Source organism: Gymnoscopelus braueri (assembly GCF_963280865.1).
Source record: "Gymnoscopelus braueri genome assembly, chromosome: 11".
Lineage (NCBI taxonomy): Eukaryota > Metazoa > Chordata > Actinopteri > Myctophiformes > Myctophidae > Gymnoscopelus > Gymnoscopelus braueri.
The window spans coordinates 46,421,609-46,430,787 of record NC_137613.1 but is presented as its reverse complement, the minus strand read 5'-3'; positions in this window follow the sequence as shown (position 1 = coordinate 46,430,787).

Sequence of the window (9,179 nt, the reverse complement as noted above, 5' to 3'; positions counted from 1 at the left end):
TACCCGCCCACACACACACACACACACACACACACACACACACATACACACACACACACACACACACACACTCACGCGCTGCGCGCGCGCGCACGCACACACACACACACACACACACACACACACACACACACACACACACACACACACACACACACACACACACACACACACACACACACACACACACACACACACACACACACACACACACACACACACACACACACACACACACACACACACACACACGCACACAAAGAAAAGAGCCCTGCTCAATCGATATTCCCGTTCACAGACTGTCAGCGCCAGCATGGGAAGATCTGGCAACCGCCGGGGCGCATGAGCTCATGGGTTTTCATGTCATTGGCTTCAGACAAGGGGTTGCCAGATTCCCTCCCTTTGTACCGTTTCAGTGGAACTCCTGGTGTTTTTTTTTCATGGTGGACAGGATGTGGCTTTATTAAGTGGCCGTTCCTCTCCTCGGGATGCCAGCCTGGTGGCTATAGTGTGGCTGTTCTTGGTTCACGTCCACGCTGGCTGTGCTGATGGGAAGGAACATTCACATGCTGATGAACCGCACTGAAGGACTTTGGCCCCGACTCTCTCCAAGACTGTGAGAAAAACACTCTTTCTCTCTCTCTCTCTCTGTGTGTGTGTGTGTGTGTGTGTGTGTGTGTGTGTGTGTGTGTGTGTGTGTGTGTGTGTGTGTGTGTGTGTGTGTGTGTGTGTGTGTGTGTGTGTGTGTGTGTGTGTGTGTGTGTGTGTGTGTGTGTGTGTGTGTGTGTGTGTGTGTCATGTGTTATTATACTTGTGCGGACCAAACGTCCCCACAAGTATAGTAGAATATGAGAAACAGACATGGTGAGGACCATTTTCCTGGTCATCAACAAGTGTAAAAAATGTAGAGATACTTTAGGTTTACAATTTGAAAAAAGATTCAGGTTGCGGTTAGTGTTAGGATTTAGGCATTTAGAAGTTAGGTTTAGGGATTCAGGGATATAGTTATGACTGATTTATACTTATTACTTATTTGCACACTTTTGTCGTCACCGAAAAATTGGCGATCTATATTTTTCGGTAAATGTATTTTTTTTAAATATATGGCATTCTCCAAGATTCTGAGAAATCTCTCTCTCTCTCTCTCTCTCTCTCTGCCTACTGGCTACTTTTCCACTTGCTTTTCCCCCCCGTTTCTCATCTCTCTCTCTTCTCTCTCGGACTCCGTCCGTCTCTCTTTCTCAGGGAGAAGGGAAAAGAAAGCCTGTAGATTTGAACAAAATAAGTTCTGTTTTTAGTCTGGACTGAATGTTTCCTTCCACTTGCTGGGGGGATGGCAGGGGACCGGGGACATTTTCATGTCCGGTGGGGATGTGTTTGTAGACTGTCTGATGTGTTGTTGTTGTTGTTGATAAGAAAACTAATATATTAAAAATATCTCTAAACCAGTGGTTCTCAAACTTTTTCATTGCCATGACCCCCAGTTTACCATGCATGAGGCCACGGACCTCCCTAACGGGTCCATTTGGTTCCAATTTGGACACCCTCAGAGTTACCAATCATTTAGCTGCGGACCCCCTGGCCCCTGGAAACCCCTCAAGGACCCCTGGGGGTCCCCGGACCCCACTTTGAGAACCACTGTTCTAAACTATAGATAAACAGTATTTTCAGTTAATTGCCCCCCCCTGGCCCCCCCCCAGGGTCGTAAACATATCACTACCTGCAATGCGTTGTAGATCTATTTTCACTATTATTTGATTTTTTTTGTCAATTCCAGACAATTTCTGAATATGCACTTCGTAATTTCTTTGTACTTTTGAATACTTGTACTCGAGTATATACACTTTGTCCACCATTGTAGTGTGTGCATTGTGCCCGTGGGTGTGCAATACAACAACAACAATAAGGGCTTTCAGCACGCGGAGGAAAATGGTAATTGACAGAGATGTTGTATGTAGGTCATCATTGGTGGGTGTTGCTCACATTTTTCCTTTTTTTTCTTTCTTTTTCCTCCGGGGAGGGTGCAGATGTGTAGACAGCAGATGTCGTGTGTGCGCGCGCACATGTGCGTGCATGCACGCACACAAACACATTTGTGTTACTATACTTGTGAGGACATTTTTGGATTGCAATTTATAAATATTTTTCGACATGTTTAACCTTACCTAATGCCTGACTAGGTGTCGCGCAACTGAAAATAGCCAATCTACTGTACAAGCTCACAAAGCGTCACAGCACTTTTAGATGGGCTATTTTCAGGCACACAACATTGGCGTGCAAACAGGTACAAATCAGTCATTAGTCTAACTCCTCAACTCTAAATGCCTAACCCTAACACCTGATACCTATTTTATTTGAGTCGTTTTGAAATTGAAGTTTTTGTCACCCTGAATGACGGCATGCTGTCCATAGAGTTCCAGGCCAGGCCATGCTCTCTCTGTCTCTGTCTGCCCATTGGTGCAGCAGTGCTACTGTACATGTGTATCTCTTCCGGCTGGTTTAATTCTCCTGCCATGGCACATGCTGCCTCCTCCTTTGGACCAGTAGTGGAAAGTAACTAAGTACATTTACTCCAGTACTATAGTACAATTTTAATGTACTTTACTTACTTAAAGGGCTAAAAAAAATATCACTTTTTTCTATCGATTAGTCACCCCATGGAGACTTGAATTCATGGATGTTTTTGGTTGTTGCCGCATTCCTAAGCTTATAATTTGATGACCAGCAGACCGGTAGGCAGCAGTTCCGTTAGGAGACACAAAGGAGCCTCTTTGTGTCTCCTACCGGAACCGCTGCCGGTCGTCAAATTATTGGCTTAGGAATGTGACGAAAACAAAACAATATCCATGAATTCAAGTCTCCATGGGGTCATTTTGGGGGTGAACTATCCCTTTAACTTACTTTCTTTTTTTATACAGTACTTGATACTGGAAAATATTATACTTTTTGCTCCATTTGATGCCAATACTCTGTCTGCCTCTGTTGGGTGGAAACCTCATTATGTCCAAAACTGTTACCTTTCAGGATTAAAATTCAAAATGAGCAAAAGTGTTGATGCTTTTGATGCTTTTGTGTGACGTTGTAGTATGATCAAGTAGGGCGTTGCTTTATGAAAAAAACACAAAAAAAGTAGGGAGATAATAGGTTTCTGCCCGACAGCAACGACTTCTACTGTGTATTGCTGCTTTTACTTCATAAAATGGGAGTAGTTCTTCACACCGCTGCTTGTGACACCCATTATTGCAATTGTTCCACATGTCTTGCATCCTCTTGCCTAAGCCGGAACTATATCTATAAGCAGCTGCAATAATGTTGTTGTCAGGTGCAAACCTTGTAAGTCCAGAACCAGTTCCTTTTTTAAAAATTATTAATTAAAAACACTATTCAAAATGGTGAACATAGCAGATCGACGCGTCGCATCGTGTCGTGTAAGCTTGTCGATCTGCTATCTTAACTATTCTGGGTGTGTTCTTGTATGATGATGCAGGGTATTGATTTAGTTAAAAAGTGGAAATATGGAGATACAAGGTTTCTTTTGGGGCTTTTTTTCATACACACCGTTGCCCAATCTTCTATCTGCAGTATCTCACTTAATGCCCCACTTACCACAGATAAGGTTATCGTCACTGTCACGTTGAAACCTTACATTTTCAGGAAATGAAAAAAACTTGTGTTCCAATATAATTATTTAGTCACAAGCTCTTTTTAATACTTTTCATTGGTTAAATATTTATAAAACCAACACAGACACACTTTGTTGTGAGCTTGTAGATCTGCTATTTCCGTTACTTCCGCGTGACACTCTCGCATGACCATAGAAAATAGTGCTTTAATTTATGACTCGTTTAATTTATGAAAAAAAAATTAAACAAAGATTTCGGCTCAACACTGAGGATGTTTTGATACCGTGATACTCATCAAAGAGAAGATGTCTTTTTATTAACCAGCCGAGAGACTTAGTTTTTTCTATATTTAAAAGTCTTGCTCAAGAACAGTGCAAGCAGGGCCGACATGGGACTTGAGTTTACTGTGGGGCAAACTTTTCATCTGTGAGGCACATGGACGCATTATGGACCGGCCCAATCGACAATAATTTACTTATATTTATTATAATATATAGATAATTAAATATATTTAGGTTATGCTCAAATATGTTGGCCCTTCAGCTTACAGTACCTCCCTGCAAGTATTTTTAAGATTATTCTTTTTTTACATGCAAATTATTTTTTACCCATTTTGGGGGTCCTTGACATGAATTATTATTATTTATTATTATTATTAACCAACCCAGTCCAACCCTTGATGCTGAGAGCCAAACAGGGAGGCATCGGGTGCAATTTTTATAGTCTTTTACTTTGACCACGGCCTTGGCATTGAACCCCTGACCTCTCGGTCTCGGGGGCAGACACTGTGTGTAACCACAAGGCCACTGAATTTTAAGTGGCTAAACAAACCCTTCCACGGGCCGAGGCGTGAACATACATGGCCTCGCGTTTCACGGTTTCGTTGGAGAGTGTGCCTCCTTCCTCATTCTGCGGTGCGGTTGGGCAGGTGTTGCATGGCCTGTGTGTTCCGGTGCTACTGGGTGGCGTGTATACGTGGGAAAGGAAGTTGTGGTTTTATTTTTTTCATTCAGCCAGCCCTGTTAACCCATTAAGACCGGGAAAGAATTTTTAGATTTCTTTGGCTATTCAAAAATAGCAGATATACAAGCTACGAGCTTGTAGATCTGCAATTTTTTTTTAAATTGTGAAATGTTTTGCAAATCTTACATATATTTTTTAAATTAAGCAAACATTTCTAACTCAAATCTTTGCTTCTGGGGATTCTACAAATGTCTTCTAAACAGCTTTTTGAAAAAACTTATGTTGCTATAATCGGTGGTTCTCAAACTGTTCCATGTCAAGCACCCCCAAAATTATATGTATTTGGCCGCGGATCTCAAAATATGTTGTTCCAGGGACCCCCCCAGAAGCAAAGATTTTAGTTAAATGATTTCGCTTTTAAAAATATACATATATTCAAAGATTTGCACACATCTTCACGATTTAGCAGATCTACAAGCAGATCTACAAGCTCATAGCGCGGCACTCGGTGCTGCGCTATGAGCTTGTAGATCTGCTATTTTGGAATAGCCCAAAGAAATCTTAAAATGACAAAGAGATGCGTTCCCGGTCTTAATGGGTTAATGCTGCTCCACCCTGACACAGCCCCGCCCATCTGGTTTACCCATCTACCCCCAAACAGGAAGTCACCTTCCTTCCTTCCGTAGCAACACTGCCGCATCAGATAATGACTGGGTTTGGGGAGCCTGCCCTGGGGGGGGGGCGAGAGGTGACACAATAACATCAACTGTGTGTGAGACATGAGCTCTGTCATGATGACACACTGTCAGCGGTGGACAGTTACTAACACATTTACTTGAGTACTGTACTTAAGTACATTGTTTTAGTACATCGTTGTTGTCGGGCAGAAACCTCTTATCTCCATAGTCTAACTTTTTGTGTTTTTTCGTAAATTAACGCCCCACTTGATAATACCACATAGTGTCATACAAAAGCATCGCAAGCGACGCGTTTCAAGCTTGTCGATTTGCTACTTTTGCTACTTTTCTTAAATTTGAATCCAGAAGAGTAACCGTTTCCACCCGACACAGACGATATGTACTTGACTTGAGTATTTGTATTTTTGGATTGTCATGACTTTCACTCCACTACATTTCAAAGACGTATTGTTCTCTGACTCAACTACATTTCTAGAAAGGGAAAGTAAGTGATGCATGAACCACTTAAGCCCTATTTCAAACATACTGAAAACAGCTGGTATGCAACTGGAATGGCGCTGAGTCAGCATGGTACAGTAAGACTTTATTGCTAAAAGGACAACACAAAAAAGTCCTGGGAACTTGTTTCCATTGTGGTCCTATGTATTAAATGTATCAACATAGCATAACAAAATTACACAATAATACATGTCATCAACAAATACAAAACACTATATGTACAAAGGAGAAAAGGTGAAAACGGCGGCAGTGAATGACACCTCCGTCCGATGGGAATTTACATTTACCTCCTTATGGTCTCCTGATATGGGTTTTTTCAGGCCAGTTTTGAAAGAAACCAGTGATTCACATCTTTTAATGGATGTTGTCAGGGCATTCCACAGTTTGGTGGCAGAGTTAGTAGAATGAGAACTTTACCATGTTTGTTCTATATTTGGGTGTTACCAGAACATGGTCGCTCCCTCTGGTGTTGTGGCTGTGGGTGTCACTCACTTTGGAGACGTGGTTAGACAGGTATGAGGGTATTGAGGGCACTGTCCCTTTGACTATCTTAACTACCAATCCCAGTCATATTTGCTTAACCCTGTCTTCTACCCTGAGCCACCCCAAACTAGCAAAGTGTGATGGAATTAGGTGGGTCATGGGTTTAAAGGGATAGTTCACCCCGAAAATGACATTTTCGATTACTCACCCCATGGAGACTTGAATTCATGGTTTTTGTCGCATTCCTAAGCTAATAATTTGATGACCGGAGACATTAGCATCTTTCCGCAGGTCATCAAATTATTGGCTTAGGAATGCGACAAAAACAGAAAAATCTCCATGAATTCGAGGCTTCGTGGGGTGTGTAATTGATAGAAAATAAGCTATTTTTTGGGTGAACTATTCCTTTAAGGCCGAGAAGGTCTGTAACTCTGAGAGTTATTGGGGGTCCTTGAAATTTTAAACGTTTGAAAACCAAGTTTGAAAACAACCAGTTGGAAGTGAGAACGTCACTTCCACGTTCCAGTGGACAGGACTGGCGGGATACGTTGAAAATCGATTGTGTCCCCAACTGGTGGTCATATATATGATACGGCCTGACAGCGAGAATATGTTGCATATAATTATAAGCCGCGTCTTTGAAGGGTTCTTGTTCTCTGTTTTGCCCTCAGTGCCAGGCGGTGCTGCCTGTTGGCATCCAGCGCTATAGCTGCCCCCATGCCTCCTCTGTTCTCTGAAAGAGAGAGAGGGAGAGAGAGGGAAAGATGGTGAATGAGAGAGAAAGAGGTTCAGTAAAGTGAGACAGAAGCAAACTACTTCCAGCGTCAGGGAGAGACGGCTCAACAGACAAAAACACGACGCAGAAGAGAAGACAGAGAGAGAGAGAGAGGCCTTCGCTTGGAATTATCTGCCGACACGATGCACCGCAGAGCCAGGACCTTCAACCACGTCAAGATGAAACAATATTACCCGTACTCTTACAGTAGGTGGTTTTATATAGGTGGGGGGGGGGTGTTGCGGAAGTGTTACTATCTGTTTTGCTATTGGACGGACAGCCTCCTCGGGCTATGGGATGGAAACTACTAGTGCTGTCACAAAACCGTCTCACATTAAGTGAGCTTGTAGATCGCTGTTTAAAGTATTCCGAGCCAATAATTCAATGTTTGCGGTATCCGCTGCAGTAGGAGCATTCTTTATATAAAAGAATAATATAAACTCCAGAACAACTCTCACAGTACTCACTGATGAGTCTACCGATGATGCCAGGTTCAAAGATAATGGTTTTAAATATGGTTTTGCTCTTGTTGAGCTTGGTCTCCTATTCATTTCTGAAGGTCAAGATCCAATTTATCCCCTGAGCAAGCAGGCCGGCTCTATTAGCTCAATGGTAAAAATGTCAGTACTCGCGCAGGAAACCGGGTTCAAATCCGGGGTAGAAGAGGAAAGTTACGTAGTGCGGCTTTAAGTGGTTGAGTGTGAAGTTCTATTGGGTGTGTATTATGTCTCCACCTGTGACAGTCGCAGACGGACGCATTTTTATTTTTCCAGTTCGTCAGTCCGTTCCATTCTCCCCTGATATCTCCGGAATGCTTTTAGGGAATTTGCATTCAATTTGGCACAAACGTCCACTTGGACCCAAGGATGAACTGATTAGAATTTTAGTCCTTAGTGTTTTGAATACAATTCCATTTAGTTTTAATCATAATAGGATTAAAAATTAAGACAGAATTTTATTTTAGTCACCTGAAATGTTTTAATTTGAGTCTAGTTTTAGTCGACTAAATCTACTGTTGATTTAGTGAACTAAAATGTATTTTAGTGGACCATGATGCCGTCGTAATGGCTGATTTATACTTAGCTGCGTGCCGGAAATAGACGATCTACAAGCTCACAACGCGGCATAAAAAGATAGAAATATGGAGAAGATCCAAGGTTTCTGATAATACTGTATGGAAGCAGCACTCTCACCCAGTCAGTCTTTGTTGTTTTTTGTCTGGAACGTTCTGTTGTCTTTTCTACTAATAGAATCCCATTATCAGTCATAATGAATTTGTCTGTCTGGATGGATCGTGCGTGCGTGTTTGTGTGTGTGTGTGTGTGTGTGTGCGCGTGTGTTTGTTTGTGTGTGTGTGCGTGCGTGTGTGTGTGTGTGTGAGAGAGTTTATATAGTACGAGGTGGGTGACCCCACATGAATCAGTGTGAGTGCCGTGGCGAATCAGCTTTACCACGCAATGCCCTCATTATTGTTACCACGGTAACGAGACGCCCCTACACAATCATCCCTTTTTGTCAGCCCCCTTTAGACAGAGAGAGACAGACAGACAGACAGACAGACAGACAGGCAGGCAGGCAGGCAGACAGACAGACAGACAGACAGAAAAACTCTTTCTAACAGCAAATGCATTTAGTGGTTTTGTAAGCACATGTGACACAGCTCTGTTTACACATTGCTTTACTCCACTTTTAATTGTGTAAATAACATTTGTGAGTGTTGGACTGTTTGTATTTCACATTTGCTTTGGGAGTGTAAACGTGTGTTTTCTCGTGCTCCTTTGAGTCGCTTTGAATAGAATTGAGAAAGAGAGACAGAAACAGACAGACGGAGAGAGAGAGAGAGAGAGAGAGAGAGGACCCCCATCTGAAAAGTTTTTGTGCCAGGGACCCCCAGAAGAGAAGATTTATGTAAAAAAAAAAAGAAATCTAAATTATTCAAAGCTTTCAAAACATTTTAGGTATTTTTTGGAAAATATTCAAAAATAGCAGATGTGTACAAGTGACGCGCTGTAAGCTTGTACATCTGCTATTTTTGAATAGCCAACATATAAATGGATAAAGTGGTTAAACTGATTGTGATGCTACATTAACTACAGAGCTTGTAGATCTGCTATTTTTGGCAAATGTTCCCCTCAAGAT